This window comes from Thermobia domestica, chromosome 17 (assembly GCF_964235325.1).
Source record: "Thermobia domestica chromosome 17, izTheDome1.hap1.1, whole genome shotgun sequence".
Taxonomy (NCBI): domain Eukaryota; kingdom Metazoa; phylum Arthropoda; class Insecta; order Zygentoma; family Lepismatidae; genus Thermobia; species Thermobia domestica.
In genome coordinates, this window is record NC_137470.1 from 157,594,766 (window position 1) to 157,612,965 (window position 18,200).

The following is an 18,200-nucleotide window of genomic DNA, read 5'->3' on the forward strand; positions in this document are numbered from 1 at the left end:
AGATTAAATCGGGATCACCGTGTAAGTGGGTTTCCTCGGGGTTCTCCCGTTTCCTCCCACATTCTTCATTGAACCATTTAATTCATTTCTCATCATTACCGTCTCATTTAATAACAGTAGGACGTAAACCTAAAAGATTTTTAACTTGGGCAACATAAAGCAATTGCATATAGAAAGAAACAAGTAAACTGGAAGGCAATATATACATGTTTCTCGTATATCAAATTTTTGAGTCTAGGTCAAAACCCCCACAGCCAAAACCCCCACACTCAAGAAATGTCAAAACACCCACACAAACGGTCATAACCCCCACACAAATGGACAAATCTCCCAAACGCACGAACGGTCAAAACTCCCACAGCCAAAACCCCCACACTCGAGAAATGTCAAAACGCCCACACGATCGGTCATAACCCCCACACAAATGGACAAATCTCCCAAACGCACGGACGGTCAAAACCCCCACAGCCAAAACCCCCACACTCAAGAAATGTCAAAACGCCCACACAATCGGTCATAAACCCCACACAAATGGACAAAACAGCCACACATAGCAACGGTCATAATCCCCACATAAACGGACAAAACTCCCAGAAAATCGGACAAATCCCCCACACTCTGAAATGATCGTCATTTCACGTCTTTGTTGCGGCTCTTTATGACGCCCAAGAAGAATAGTTGCAACATCAGTTTAAGTGGAATAAAAAATGTTATTAAAAAGTACAAGGGCAATACATGAATATGGGGGTTTTGTCAATTTGTGTGGCAGTTGTGACTATTTCTGCATGTGGGAGTTTTGTCCATTTGTGTGGGGGTTTTGTCCATTTATATGGGGATTGTGACCGTTGCTATGTGTGGCTGTTTTGTCCATTTGTGTGGGAGTTATGACCGTTGGATGTTATGACCGACTACCAGTGTGGGGGTTTTGGCTGTGGGGGTTATGACCGTTCGTGTATTTGGGAGATTTGTCCATTTGTGTGGGGGTTATGACCGATCGTGTGGGCGTTTCGACATTTCTTGAGTGTGGGGGTTTTGGCTGTGGGGGTTTTGACCGTTCGTGCGTTTGGGAGATTTGTCCATTTGTGTGGGGGTTGTGAGCGGAGGACTGGTGAATTTGCATAATATGAATACATTACTAAAATCATTAATATGCAAAAATGCAAATGTGGGAGGAATCTGAATATTTAAACTAATATTTACTTTAAATTACTGTAACCTCCTGCCACAAAGTTAATTTAATGGAATCAATCAGTCGGTAGAGTCTAAAGATGAATAAAAGTTAAAATTTTGAAAAGAAGTAAATAAGATTCCTACTAGGCATGACACTCTAATTTCCAGGTTGACATGGTTTTAACACCCATCCTGTATGCGAAAGATACCCACAATATGATTATCGCAATTACGATCCATAGATAGACCCAGCTTCTGGCCTGAAAAGCAAACAAGAAAGAAAATAGGGTAACACATTACCTTGCAGCCAACTGCGACAATAAGGAAGCCAACATTCCTGTGGTAATCCTGCTTTAATTCACCACTTTCGGTAATTGTAGAGCACACAGAAATTATATTTACAAAATGCACTCGCGCGCGCGGTCTCGCTATGAGACCTAAAAAAAAAAAAAATAAAAAAAATTATTTCTTTCTCACACTTTGAGCTCTATATTGTTATTGTTTGTGCACTTTCGTATTTATCGCGGCGCGTTCTTCTTTCTTGAAGTGTCTCAGGTTTCACTATAGAATTCACTTCCGGGCTGTGTTTCTTCCAATGTTGTGGACCATCCTCTTTTCTTCCTCCTGTCGTGTTGTTAGGTTCTGCTAACCGTCATGTTGCCTCTGCCAAGGGATTTCCATAACACCAGTGGCGATTTCAAAAGGGTAGTCCTTGGTGTTATACAACGATAAAATAGATTTGTTGGTTTACGAAAGTTCTCATGTCGTTCTCTGCACAAGACCCGCCTACTTCACACAAGCAAAAATAACTCAGTTCTTGTGTGTAATGCGTTTTACTTAAGCTATACTATATAATAGCATTGTGACTTCCTACACAACACGGCAATGCGTTTTCTTCACAAATAATGTTACTCGCATTCTAATTCACTATCAGTATCATGACCATTGGATATATCGTGTGACGTATACATGTCGCAACGTTTATACCGGTGCGAAGCACTTTACGAAATATGATGTAAAGGTTTGTCTCTTCTCACTAGTAAATGGTGCTATACGTCGTACTTTGCCTCATCTCACTTTTGTGAACACACACTTTAAATATATATATACAATCGGTATCTCCTACTCTCCCATTCTACCAGAATGCTAGTCCGGAGAAAAACGAAGAAATACTGATGTAAACTAATTATGATTTCCCATGCTACTGCACACACGCACAGAATATTAGTCTGTAACTCACGCACTACTCTTATACACAAATCTCTGAATGGTCAGAGTTCAAACTAGCTGATGGTCACACGATAACGACTTGCAGTGCTTCGATCTGCACTGTCTCGCGATTTAACAACAACTAACTCTCTGGTTGTCCCGCGTACTCTTTTATTCTTTTGCAGTTTCATTGTTTCTTTCAACTGCTGTGTTGGGCCAAACCAAAGTAGCCCGCTCCACTAGAATAGGGGTGTAGGAGCCTCCCTCACTTGCGAATTTCCAGTGACCTCATTAACTTAAAAAAAACACACTTGTTTATGTTCTTTTCCACTTTGTCTGTCACTTCAATGGCATCGTTGTATGTCACTGTGTGTGTTAAATTGCTTAATAATTAAGCTTCAGTTTAATATCTGACACACACACACACTATGTTGTATTTACACAAAATATTAATCAAACACCAACATTGTTCAAACTATGTCACTTGACATGCTTACTTCAACACCTTGACAGCTGAAGCCATCTATCGGCGACACCAAGAAATGTTTGAACAAGGTGACATTGAACATGGTGAATTATAGAAATAGATGCATTGAGGATTGTAATTTTGAATTACTTAATTACGTTAATAAAACAACTTAAATGAGTTGTGCTAAATATAAACAAATTAAATTGACTTTAAATAAGGCTGAAGTAGCCTGACACATTATAATAAACCTAGTAGAACTGATTGGAAGTTTGCTTCTCCTTTGCAGCAGTATTGCATTCTCTGCTAGATTAAAAAAAAAAAAAAAAAAAACTGAGGTATGTGTTAGTCTCCCTGCATACCTTCCATAACCATTACCAGGTCTTAAAACTGGTATTAGTACAAGCCAATTTGACAAAACAAAATATATATATCGAACTACATATGTCTAATACTACGGAAACACCCAGAAAGTTTATTTACATAACATAACACATATTATCATTCAAATCATATCAGCGGTGCAGACGATAACTATATTTTTACAGAGACATCTAGCGGATGTCATGGAACCAATACAAACAACGTTCTAGACAGCTTCCCCTCTCGATCAAGTGGACTCGTCAAGAATTTTAAAATAGTCAACATCCCTGTCTTTGAGCAAGTTCCGTTGGCAAAACGACGCTTTGAGAGTCCTAGATGCTAAAAAGGGGCGTGTTTAAAAAAAATAGCACCTCTTTGTATGCAGGTTTCTCTCATAGACTTGCTAAAAATTATATGGTTTTTCATGCATTGTCTTCGCAGGAATTTTGTCTCGGCGGTTCTAGTGTATGCTACTCCCTATAACAACACTAAGAAATTCAACTAGCAATACACCTAAGCAAAATCTGAATCTCATAGTTTCTCTATCCTTATTCAGATGGATATATTGATTTCAAAAATCTACTCAACTTGGGTGTCCAACGCTCCGTTGAGTACACCTGCTTTCTTTGAGTTTTTTTTTTTTTCTCTGGGAAGCTTTCTCTGCCTCTATCCATGCAAACTAGCATATCAAATACAAAATTCGCTATCTTCTTATACGATGATATTAAATAATATCAAATTCTCATTGCTTCTCGCTTAAGTCCTGCCTTGTTGTTCCTTACTATTCATTTACATAATACAATAAACCATAAATATACATAGAAATATTAATAAAAGTTATCTGCACCCGCTGGTAATTAATTAAATCTTAAAATTCTTTATATGCAAATCCCTAATTAAGCTAAAATATTATTCATAATTTCACGAAAAATTTAGATATGCAAATCATCTTATAACACAGATAATGTGACGTTCACATTTATTCCCCTCTTAAGGAAATGCAACCGTTAATCGCTTAATCGTTGCATTTTCTCAGCAGTTGTACTAACCTATTTTACATAACTCACATACATATTCCGTATATACTAACTTTATACCAGAAATTTTCCTAAATACATAAATATATCATAGCAATAATAAAATGGTAAACTAAGCACTAATAACAAACAAATAATAATCCCTAATATGTCATAATCACTTTATCATCATAATTCTATACAAAATTCATCTCTTTCATTATATCATTGACTGTTGTATTACACTCCGCGCAACTACTCTTTTGAAGGTCAGACGTAAAGAGGTGCGTCTGGGAGTGTTTCTTTCTTCTTCAGCTCTCCATCCTGTATGACGTGCTGTGTTTATTTCCTGCTTCCTACGTCATCAGGTCAGCTGTGTCCTGAGGAGGCGTGGCTTCACGCTGAACGTATTTCTTCAGGTGGAACACGTTTCTTTTCATTAATACTTCCTTAGTCTCAGGATCACCGAGCGTGCAGACATTATTCTGCGCAGTGGAGAGTGTTAGGTAAGGTCCCGTGTAAAGGAGGAGCATCTTCTTGGTAATGCCAGAGAAAGCGTCAGATTTGGGAAAAGCTCTCACCAGTACCAAATCTCCAACCTCGAAACGCGCTGGCTCGCGACGTTTATCGAAGGCCTTCTTTCTTCGCTGTGCTGACTTCTTCAGATTACTTGCTGCTAGCTCAACGTAATATTTCAACGATTTGTGTCTCTCTACTTCTGGGATCTCAAATAATCTCGCCAGTTCTTTCGACGGTGATTCTCCCAGGTGCACTTGATATGGACTTAAACCAGTCGACAGATGTACGCTTGAGTTGAGACACTTTTCAATTTTCTCAAGATGTTTGGGCCATTCTCTCTGCTTGTCGTGGCACAATTTTCGTAACATTCTCACTGTCGATTTTACACCCACCTCAGCCATGTTTCCTTGGGGATAGTACGGAGTACTATAGATGGGCTTAAGGTTTAAGTCCGAGAGTTCCTTCTTCCACTTGGCACTTGAAAACTGTGTCCCATTGTCTGTCAAGATGACCTCAGCAGACGGACACAGTTTCAGGAACTCCTTCAGCTTCTTTAACGCTGTGTCTGTGGTGGCCCTTCTGCACGCATAGAGTCCAATCAACTTGGAGAAAGCATCCACGCATACAAGGATGTATGACACGTTGCCTACCCCCACAGGGAGAGGCCCCAACCAGTCCAGGCAAACCATGTACCCAGGGCGACGCACTAAAACAGGGTTCAGTGGTCCCGAACGGTACATGTGAGGGGGGGATGCTTTCTGGCACAGACCACAGGAAGCTGAGAATTTCTTTATGGCATTCCTCATCTTCGGCCAAACAAAATATTCAGTTAACATTGGCACAAGCTTGCTAGCAGACAGATGTCCACGCTCATTGTGGTAATATTCCAACAATGGCTGCACAAGCACTTCCGGTATGCAAATCCGTAGACCGGAACGGTCACGTTTACATAGCCGTCCATTTGAGAGCAAGTACTGGTGGTTCTCGCTGGCTGTTTTCCCTGAGTTTTCCTGGTTCTGCAGCTTTCTCTTGACGTCGCCAAATACAGGGTCAGAAGTTTGCAGCTCTGGCAACACTGCAATAAGTTCCCTTAACTGACTTGGAATGTGGGTCAGTATTGTCATCAGAGATTCATTCAAAACCAATTTCTTTGCCTTATCGAATTGAACTCCTGTATTTGGTGGGTACCTGGAATGGTAGTCGCTTAAATTGTCCTTAGACTTTACATACTCAAATTCGAATGTCAACATATTCAAAGTTAGTACCCAACGCATCAAACGCTGTGACGTAAGTCTACATAACAGCAGAAAACGTATCGATTGATGGTCGCTGCGAATTTTGAAGAAATTGCCTACCAAATAGTGTTTAAATTTACACACGCCATCAATTACACCAGCCATCTCTTTCTCTGAAATTCCGTAGTTACGTTCTGCTGCATTAAAGATGCGTGACGTCATTCCTATTACACGGACCTCTCCATTGTCATCCAGTTGATAAAGATGCGACGAACAACTTACATCGGAAGCGTCACATTCCAAAATAAGTTGTTTGTCAGGGAGCGGCTTCTTCAGCACTACTTTCTCTCTGAAGACTTCGCGTATCCTTTGAAACGCTACGTCGTGACAAGGCAACCATTGATATTTCACTCCCTTCTTTAACAACTGCAACAATGGGTATAAAATTTCTGAATACTGTGTACTGAATATTCTATAGAATTGACAGTACCCTATAAAACTTCTCAATTCTTTCACGTTTCTCGGTTTTCGAAATTCCATTACCTTCTCCAATTTCTCCTGCGACTTCTCAATTCCAGCAGGGGAGAGGTCATAACCAAGAATGGAAATTCTCCGGCGGGCAAATTGGCACTTTTTCAATCTTAAAGTTAGGCCACCTACTTTCAACTTCCCTAACACAATATCAAGATGGCGCAGATGCTCATCAAAAGAAAATGACGATATAGTTACGTCATCAACATAATGGCCACAAAAGTCACGACACTCATCCCCGAGAATGGAGTTGATCGCACGCACACATGAAGCTAAGCTTTGCTTGGTCCCAAAGGGAAGCTTCTTGAATACATACGTAATTCCGTCGTGAAGGAAACCTAAATATTTCTGGCTCTTTTCCTCAACTAGAATTTGCATGAAAGAATCGACTGCATCCAAACTAGAGAACCAGCGCCGTTCACATAAGTCTTGCAGTGTACATAGCGCAGGGATCGGCTGGTCGAATTCTGCGCGCGTAATAGCACCGAGCTTTCTCGCATCCAAACAAGTTCTCAAGGTCCCATTCTTTTTCGGCACAATCACGAGTGGACTTAGATAAGAAGTGGGATGCTTCTTGATTATACCCCACGCCAACCAACGATTTATGGTGTTGGTTACAGCCGTTCGGTGTCGCAGAGGATAAGGATACATCCTTGTCTTCATGGGTCGATCATCGGTCACCTCAATGGAATGCTGGTAATCCCTTATGGTACCGGGCTTCTCGTCAAATATGCTACGATGTTTGTAGAGCACGTCGTACAACTTTTGCTTTTCCTCCCCACTCAAATCAGTATACTTTTCGACATGATCTCTAATTTCTTCTGGGGTAGCCTGGGTTCGAACCTTCGCCCATTCCTGTGGCGAGTAAACGACGTTTGCAAGTTCGGCTGCAGTTGGGAACTTCCCATCTTCCAACTGGCTGCGCAGGGTAGCCAACTCTCCCTGGTGGCCTCCGCCTGCTGACGCTCGCTCGAACTGCTCTGTAGTCAGCGGTCCTCTCCTCGACGCGCACATACTACTCAGTGTGGGATTCTCACAATCGACCACATCCTCTTCGAACTCCCAGGATAATTTTCTTATGAAAAGGTCTTCTTCCTCAATTTCGATGTCTCGAAAAGAAACTTCTATATGGTGGGGATGGTTAAGCGAAAGGACGTTTCTCTCATAATCTAGGATCGCTCTACTTTCTACAAAGAACTGTGAACCCAAAATGAGTTCACGGTTCAGCCCTTTCACTACTATTGCCGAAGTATAGTACTCCTTTTCTGCAATCACTAACTCTAACAATACTTGGCCGATGATCGAAGCGACGGCTCGACCGAACGCTGAACTGACTCTAATGTTCGCTGACTTAATGAACGCTGGTGGGGGGTTTCGCTTACGTATTTCTTCCCAACATTGCAATGAGATAGCTGAGATGCTCGCGCCACTGTCCAATAATGCCAGGATTTTGCTGTTAAATAGACCTACTTCTACCTCAGGAAGTGTAACCAAATTGTTGTTGGGTAGCTTTTCGGTCGAACTATCTAAAAGGTTCCTAAAAATCGCATTCGTCTCTTCAAACAACTCTTTGTTTATTCTAATTTTGTCCCCATTCCTCTGTAAAAGCATAATTTCGGGCTGACGAATGTCGTTATTTCCTTCACGATCGAAATGTGTCGTGCTAATTATACGTCTACAGGTTTCACAATCCCCATTCTCTAGTGTCTCTAAAGTCTTTACAAATGTTTCACTACTTTCTTCTTTTTCTTCTTCTACAATATTGTTGCATGCAATAACACAATTACGCATATCCTCAGAAATATAATTCGCCGGTATATCCTGAATATTCAGTACTCCAGTATTCAAGTCACCGCTCTGAGAACATGCGGACAGTTCTCAGTGGCGTTGACTAGTTCCAGGGCTATTTGAACGTGAATTCCCACGAGACGAGACTTGTCTCGTGGACTGTTCAGTCCTATCATTATGAACTCGGAGCTCATTAACCTCCGCAGCATAGTCACTATTTCTGTTATTACTATTACGAGTTTGTCCACGACCCCTATTCCTTCCACGTCGTTGTCCTCTGTTTCCCTGACTTCTCGTTCGGGAATCCCCAGTGTCACGCTCCTGACCACTGGAGTTTCTCGAACGCCAATTGCCATTATTATTTCCATTCCTGTTTCCATTGCCTCTACGTGAACCCCTATTATAATAAGGCCCATTGTCCCTATGGAACCTCCTGTCACGAGTGGGGTTACTCGGCCTACTGTTTCGTGGAGGGGGGGAAGATCTTCCTACATCTTCTTCTTCTTCCTCTACTGACAGTGTGTTTATTCCCCTCCTAGTGTTGTTATTACTTGGTGGCTGATAGGTAGACTGAAGCTCACCAACAATGTTCAACAATTCATCTATAGATCGTGGTTTAGATGACACAATACATCTATAGATCGAAAATGGCAATTGCCGTGGAAGAACACGCAAAAGTACCTGGGGCGGTAATGGGGGGTCGAGAATACTGTTGGTATGCAGTAATTCCAACAAGTATTCTGTCGGCTTCTTGCTTCCCCGTGTCTCGAAGCGTGACGTCAAAATAGAGGCACGGAGATTAGCCAGTTTCTCCTCGCTAAGATAGGCGTTCTTGAAATGTCTAACAAGATCTTGGTAATTAGCACATTTCTTCAAAGTCACCTGCATCCACTGACGTGAGATGCCACGGAAGCAGTGGGAGGAGAAGGCCAACCGTCTCTCTTCAGGTACGCCCGTTAAATCGAAATAATTATCTAGCTCAACTAGAAAATTATGGGCCTGTATTTCTGATTCCACTCCTGTAAACACAGGAAGTGACAGATCTCGATGTAACAGCCCTAAGGCTGATGCTACCTGGCAATTCGCAACACTGCTATTACTACTGCTTACGTTGTTTACGTTTGGAGGGGGAGGGGCAGCCTGCTCGTCTGAGTTCTCACGCCTGGGCAGCTCAGGGAACTGTCCCGCATGGCTCGGTCCAGCGACCGGCGTTTCGATTCTCTCATGCGAGACAGAGGCTGTATTTTGACAACTGGAACTGTTTTCTCGCACCGACTCCTTTAACAGTTCCAGCTGTTCCTCCCATCTCTGTTCTGCTCGACGCAACTTAGTTTGTAAGTGGCCCACTGAACTATCTACTGTAGCTTTTACCCTGTCTATTTCAGTAGAAACGGCGGCTACATTTTCCCCCACTCTCTCCATGTCACCACGTAGATGGTTGACATCGCGAGAGACCTGAGCGAGGTCTGAACCAAGGACCTCAGATATCTCGCCTATCCTGCTTTCAGTGTGAGCCTCTAGTTCGCTGATTTTATTCTCGGTTGCCTCAACTGATGATTTTAGTTCCTGGCAGGATGCTGTTATCTTGGATTCCAGAGCTTCCGCTGAGGAATCAATCCTTGCTTCTAGCTCTGTCACGTTTTGCATCATTTCACGCCGGAAACTGTCAGTGATCCGCTCTTGAACAGCCTCTAACCTCTCTAACATGGTTCTGCTAGCGTTCTCCTGCCTACTTGCTACTTCTGATAACGTTTTTTCATGCCTCTTTTCTTGGGATTCTAATTTACTCGAAATGTCATTTAATGATTTCTCTTGTTTTTCAGCCATTTCCTTTATCATATGAAAAAGTGACGCGAGACACGGGTCAGATACCGATGTGACTTGCGCCGAGGTGCTGGGAACCGGTTCCCTAACCTGCTCCGATTCATTAGCCCTCTCGTTTCTAACTGTACCTTCTCCAGGCGGAACTACTTCCTGGAGAGAGGTATTTACATTTCTTACTGAATCGCTTCCGGTGTCCTGAGACTCCGATGGAAATTCTAATACTTGCGCATATTGGTCATCAATAATGTTGTCGCCTACAAAGCCTTCCATCGCTCTAGCTTGGCTTCGCGTTACTACCATTAAGTGATTATGAACTCTAAATAAGTAACTAGGTTCTCTAATATGTCTAAACTTGGTTCAATAATTGTTATTCCCCTCAAAAAGGTTTAAAATTTGGCAATACACTTCAACAAAATAAATGCATATAACACAACAATAATATACACAGAAATAATAAACTTTCTGGATGGCAGCGCGACAACCTGAAAGAAAAACACATCTACTGCTACCCGCGTCTGGCTTGCACTAAATTTCGTAAAAACGTTGGGTATCTTTCATTTCTTGTGGCAACCTTCTTTACTGAATCGAAAATGAAAAAGAAAACAAGGCTTTACTTTAATTTTCTTGCCACAACATTTACTATCAAAAGCAAAATTTAGCAAAGGACATTTCTAAAACAAACATACATCCAGGATGGTGTGTGTGTCGTGCCCCACGCGTAAGGCAGCCAAGTTCTTTGTGAGCGGAGGACTGGTGAATTTGCATAATATGAATACATTACTAAAATCATTAATATGCAAAAATGCAAATGTGGGAGGAATCTGAATATTTAAACTAATATTTACTTTAAATTACTGTAACCTCCTGCCACAAAGTTAATTTAATGGAATCAATCAGTCGGTAGAGTCTAAAGATGAATAAAAGTTAAAATTTTGAAAAGAAGTAAATAAGATTCCTACTAGGCATGACACTCTAATTTCCAGGTTGACATGGTTTTAACACCCATCCTGTATGCGAAAGATACCCACAATATGATTATCGCAATTACGATCCATAGATAGACCCAGCTTCTGGCCTGAAAAGCAAACAAGAAAGAAAATAGGGTAACACATTACCTTGCAGCCAACTGCGACAATAAGGAAGCCAACATTCCTGTGGTAATCCTGCTTTAATTCACCACTTTCGGTAATTGTAGAGCACACAGAAATTATATTTACAAAATGCACTCGCGCGCGCGGTCTCGCTATGAGACCTAAAAAAAAAAAAAATAAAAAAAATTATTTCTTTCTCACACTTTGAGCTCTATATTGTTATTGTTTGTGCACTTTCGTATTTATCGCGGCGCGTTCTTCTTTCTTGAAGTGTCTCAGGTTTCACTATAGAATTCACTTCCGGGCTGTGTTTCTTCCAATGTTGTGGACCATCCTCTTTTCTTCCTCCTGTCGTGTTGTTAGGTTCTGCTAACCGTCATGTTGCCTCTGCCAAGGGATTTCCATAACACCAGTGGCGATTTCAAAAGGGTAGTCCTTGGTGTTATACAACGATAAAATAGATTTGTTGGTTTACGAAAGTTCTCATGTCGTTCTCTGCACAAGACCCGCCTACTTCACACAAGCAAAAATAACTCAGTTCTTGTGTGTAATGCGTTTTACTTAAGCTATACTATATAATAGCATTGTGACTTCCTACACAACACGGCAATGCGTTTTCTTCACAAATAATGTTACTCGCATTCTAATTCACTATCAGTATCATGACCATTGGATATATCGTGTGACGTATACATGTCGCAACGTTTATACCGGTGCGAAGCACTTTACGAAATATGATGTAAAGGTTTGTCTCTTCTCACTAGTAAATGGTGCTATACGTCGTACTTTGCCTCATCTCACTTTTGTGAACACACACTTTAAATATATATATACAATCGGTATCTCCTACTCTCCCATTCTACCAGAATGCTAGTCCGGAGAAAAACGAAGAAATACTGATGTAAACTAATTATGATTTCCCATGCTACTGCACACACGCACAGAATATTAGTCTGTAACTCACGCACTACTCTTATACACAAATCTCTGAATGGTCAGAGTTCAAACTAGCTGATGGTCACACGATAACGACTTGCAGTGCTTCGATCTGCACTGTCTCGCGATTTAACAACAACTAACTCTCTGGTTGTCCCGCGTACTCTTTTATTCTTTTGCAGTTTCATTGTTTCTTTCAACTGCTGTGTTGGGCCAAACCAAAGTAGCCCGCTCCACTAGAATAGGGGTGTAGGAGCCTCCCTCACTTGCGAATTTCCAGTGACCTCATTAACTTAAAAAAAACACACTTGTTTATGTTCTTTTCCACTTTGTCTGTCACTTCAATGGCATCGTTGTATGTCACTGTGTGTGTTAAATTGCTTAATAATTAAGCTTCAGTTTAATATCTGACACACACACACACTATGTTGTATTTACACAAAATATTAATCAAACACCAACATTGTTCAAACTATGTCACTTGACATGCTTACTTCAACACCTTGACAGCTGAAGCCATCTATCGGCGACACCAAGAAATGTTTGAACAAGGTGACATTGAACATGGTGAATTATAGAAATAGATGCATTGAGGATTGTAATTTTGAATTACTTAATTACGTTAATAAAACAACTTAAATGAGTTGTGCTAAATATAAACAAATTAAATTGACTTTAAATAAGGCTGAAGTAGCCTGACACATTATAATAAACCTAGTAGAACTGATTGGAAGTTTGCTTCTCCTTTGCAGCAGTATTGCATTCTCTGCTAGATTAAAAAAAAAAAAAAAAAAAACTGAGGTATGTGTTAGTCTCCCTGCATACCTTCCATAACCATTACCAGGTCTTAAAACTGGTATTAGTACAAGCCAATTTGACAAAACAAAATATATATATCGAACTACATATGTCTAATACTACGGAAACACCCAGAAAGTTTATTTACATAACATAACACATATTATCATTCAAATCATATCAGCGGTGCAGACGATAACTATATTTTTACAGAGACATCTAGCGGATGTCATGGAACCAATACAAACAACGTTCTAGACAGCTTCCCCTCTCGATCAAGTGGACTCGTCAAGAATTTTAAAATAGTCAACATCCCTGTCTTTGAGCAAGTTCCGTTGGCAAAACGACGCTTTGAGAGTCCTAGATGCTAAAAAGGGGCGTGTTTAAAAAAAATAGCACCTCTTTGTATGCAGGTTTCTCTCATAGACTTGCTAAAAATTATATGGTTTTTCATGCATTGTCTTCGCAGGAATTTTGTCTCGGCGGTTCTAGTGTATGCTACTCCCTATAACAACACTAAGAAATTCAACTAGCAATACACCTAAGCAAAATCTGAATCTCATAGTTTCTCTATCCTTATTCAGATGGATATATTGATTTCAAAAATCTACTCAACTTGGGTGTCCAACGCTCCGTTGAGTACACCTGCTTTCTTTGAGTTTTTTTTTTTTTCTCTGGGAAGCTTTCTCTGCCTCTATCCATGCAAACTAGCATATCAAATACAAAATTCGCTATCTTCTTATACGATGATATTAAATAATATCAAATTCTCATTGCTTCTCGCTTAAGTCCTGCCTTGTTGTTCCTTACTATTCATTTACATAATACAATAAACCATAAATATACATAGAAATATTAATAAAAGTTATCTGCACCCGCTGGTAATTAATTAAATCTTAAAATTCTTTATATGCAAATCCCTAATTAAGCTAAAATATTATTCATAATTTCACGAAAAATTTAGATATGCAAATCATCTTATAACACAGATAATGTGACGTTCACAGGGTTATGACCGTTTGTGTGGGCGTTTTGACATTTCTTGAGTGTGGGGGTTTTGGCTGTGGGGGTTTTGACCGGTTCCCAAATTTTTTTCCCTGACATTTGGAGAGTTTTTCTTGCTGCGCATAAGTAGAAGCAACAAGTAAATCCTCCAGTATATATAAGATATCTATGCATTGCTTCTACATTTTGCATTCTGATGACTTTAATTTATTATGCGATCCTCTCGTTAAATTTACTTTTATTTATAAATAGGGTGATCCAAATACCAAGCAACACTAATTTTTATGTACCAAGGGTCAATACTTTACATATGATGCATCAATACTTTACATATTTGATGTAGCCCTAATAAACTTATGAATTTCTACTTTTTTTAAAAACCAATAGATATGCCTAGTTCCATACTCATTGCATGCTATTTCAACAAATAATGAGAAAAAACTGCAATATTATCTGTTTTACAAAACATTATATTCCTTGTATTTACACAGTTACTTGGCAATGCAAAAATTCCCATTCTATTGATAATGAGGAAGCAAGCTATTGTTTCTGTATGGTTGTCCTTAAGTACAATAATATAAATCCCTTGGTGCATGCCCTCTCCCCCCCCCCCGCACCAACAGACGACGACTTGCCCGGTTAAAATTTCTCTGGCTCTTGTTATTGCTGCGATACCCACGTAACTTTTACAGTATGAAACTAAAATATCAGGTTAGCACGAAGTGTTCCTGGGGTGCACAACTTCCACTATTTGGAAATTTTTATCGTTTACTTGGGTGCAGAATAACATCGTGTCTGTGTCTTGCAATATTGTACCCCTCCAAATTTTCGACGCCCTGCACAAAAATTCCTGGGTGCGCTCATATTAATATTAATATTAATATTAATATTAATATTAATATTAATATTAATAACAATAATAATAATAAGGAAAAGCAACAAACGATATTGAATAGTGACTTCTGAATGGGTATTATATGCATATATGTAGAAAGCAACAATCCTTGAGTTTAGCAGTTCAAGAATTCGGCTTCTTCTTTCTTACCTTTTACCTTAATAATCTGTTCTGAGAATCTTAACTATTCAAACATTACTATCCTATAAATAAAATAATATTAAGATGGTTTATCATACATATATAAACAAGAAAACTTACTACGTCATTAATGTTAATTACTTGAAATAATACAAAAAAAAATAATAATTTACGTTAATGTAGCTATCAAAGAACAAATAACGTATATATCGCAAATTGAGAGGTCTCTATACTGCCCACTATCACATTGGTTTAGGGATTTTATTACATCCAGGGACCAGACCATATTTTTTTTAAAAAAAAAAAGAAAAAAGATTAATGGGCGGACGAGTATAGACACTATTAAATATGTCGAATACAAGCATCACTAAAATTGTTATGTGCAAATTGAGGTAAATAAACGTTATTTTCGTGCAGTAGAAAAATTCTGGGGAGGGCCACCTTTGCTTCTGGGGGGTCCGGCTCTCCCTTTCCCCCTTTAGTTCCGCCTATGGCCTTATCCTGTTCTAATATTCATTCTGTATTTCAAATTTTCTGTTTAAAATTAGTATATAATAGTTTTAGCATAGTACTGTGTTTTCCCTATGTTCTGTTCATAGCACTTAAAATCATTATTATTATTATTATTATTATTATTATTATTATTATTATTATTATTATTATTATTATTATTATTATTATTATTATTATTATTATTATTATTATTATTATTTTGAACCAAACTCTTTGCTCCAAATATATTGTAACCCATGAATACATACAGAAAAAAGACTTGTTTGAGACTGCGAAATTACGGTAGATTGCGGAAGTGTTGAGGGGCAATCTCGCTTTCACATGATGTACTGTCAGGAAAATTAAATATTTCAATTTAACATCCCACGATTATGCCGTTTAGATTAATGGAGATGGATGGTCAAAGCAAGTGAATAATGATGAAATAATTGATGGAATAATAATGCGGAAGGAAACAGGAGTACCCCCAAGAAAACCCTCGGATACGATGTTGTCAGTCATAAACTTACTAGGTTGCGGATCGTACCTACCAAGGACCCCACGCAGCAGAGGTAAATTCTCTACCACTGTGAACCACCGTGCCCCATTGTTTTTAATGTGCCTTGCTTCCATAAATCCCTTCCAGTTTTTATCATATACCCCAGGTGTCGTTGCTACAAAGTATTTCATCTTCGAGGGCCTCGGTAGCTCAGTGGTAATTTTCACCTCTGGCGCATGGAGTCTTTGGTTTGATCTGAGCTCGTACCAAGTAAACTTTGTGGTGGACAAACACCGTGTGTGTGGGTTTGCTCGGGGTTCTCTTGATTCCTCCCAGTTTCGTCATTCCACCATTTCTGATCACAACTGTCTCCTTTAGCCTTGTCGGCATAAACGTGGGGCGTAAAACTTAGATTTTATTTAATTTCGTTTCATGTGTTCCATCTCCACTCTAATCTGTGTGCTAAACCAGTGGCATAATTATACTACCACTTCCGGTTTAAGTAATAACTCAGTAACTTTCACGCCATGAAACGAGGTTTCTTCAGGTAGCCTACACATGACACTACTATCTGTTATGACTATATCAATGGCAAAAAAATTATATACGCAAACTAAAAGTACAATATGTTTTTTAATGTTAGAATTTGTATGTGTAATCAACAGTGCGATGTTTGTCGGGTCTCAGGTATTTTTTTAAACCATATTCGCACCGTGGAGAGTCCCATCCCACACACAGAACTTCTACTTTAAATTTATTGGATTTCTACTCTCTCTCTCTCTCTCTCTCTCTCTCTCTCTCTCTCTCTCTCTCTCCTGGAGATGAATAGTTGCTCGGCTCCCCACTTAATTATCTTGGAAACAAATACAATATCATGAAGACCAAGGAGTAATTTATATCTTTATTCTATTTCTTTAGCTTCATATCTCGTAAATTTACGCGCAAAGCTCTGAGAACAAGGTGAGCTACTTGAGAAGTAATAAAGCAACCGATGTGTTCATTTTGGTTTCATTCTAATCTCATTTTAAATAATTCAAAACAGTTTTGCTAAGAACAACACTTTAAAGAGGGCGGCTTTGATGAGAAGAAATACTCATTTCAAATTCACTATTTCTATGATGATTAAAAGCTTTCTCTAAAAAATGTGAACCGATTTCAAAACATGACACTAAACGGCATAATAATAATAATAATAATAATAATAATAATAATAATAATAATAATAATACCACTAAAATACGGACGTTAATAATAATAATAATAACAAAGCATTTCAAAGCGGAAACTAATTGAGAAACTTTGATTTTTATGTTTCACAAAATCCCAATTTTTCTCAGAATATGGATGCTGTCCGATCATTTGTTTCTCTAATTCAAACCTTGCATACGTGAACGTATTCTTATCTGTCCTCACATATAAATCTCTCTCTCTCTCTCTCTCTCTTTCTCTCAATGTCATTTGTCAGGAACTCACATGGACTGAGATCAAACATCTTTTTCTTGAAACCAGATGTGAGCCTCTACGATGGGACATCATGACTCTATATAGTTTTTTTTTTTACGTGGATATTTAGGCACATCAAACAGCAAACATAGACACGAAAGTCAGTAAAACAGTCACTTTCCTTCTGGAAACTTCAACCTCCTAGATACTTTTCTCAGTGGGCAACTAATCACAGAGAAATAGTGCATGATTTTCTGGCAAAAATTGAGCAACACCGGCACGTAAACAATCATGAAAACGCCAGTAAGCTAAATATCCATCATCAGTGTTAAGTAATCAGATCGGAGAAAACTGGTGGAAAATATTTGTTACACCTTGGTTGTATGCAACCCGCCTTACGTTGTTGAATTTCTTGTTTGAGTATATTTTAGGATGTATTTTCTCATTAGGCGTTGCAGAATTATTTGATTTTAAAAGTAAGTACTTAATTATTACTTTTTCGTTTATATATTTAAACCTTCGTTGGTTAATCTTAGCTTATTCGATTAGTGAAAACTTCATCGAAATATAACCAACGGTTCTCGAGATAATCTTGAACAAACATAGATACATATAGGTCAGACTGACACGGGAATGAAACAACTGAGAGATGGAAGTCAAAAACAAAATGTATAACGTTGGGGAGGGTGAAGCGAGCTGTATACGGAATGGAAAGTAATTTATGCCGAATGAATACAGATTGTGAGAGAAAAAAAAAATGCCAAATTTCTACGCGTGGA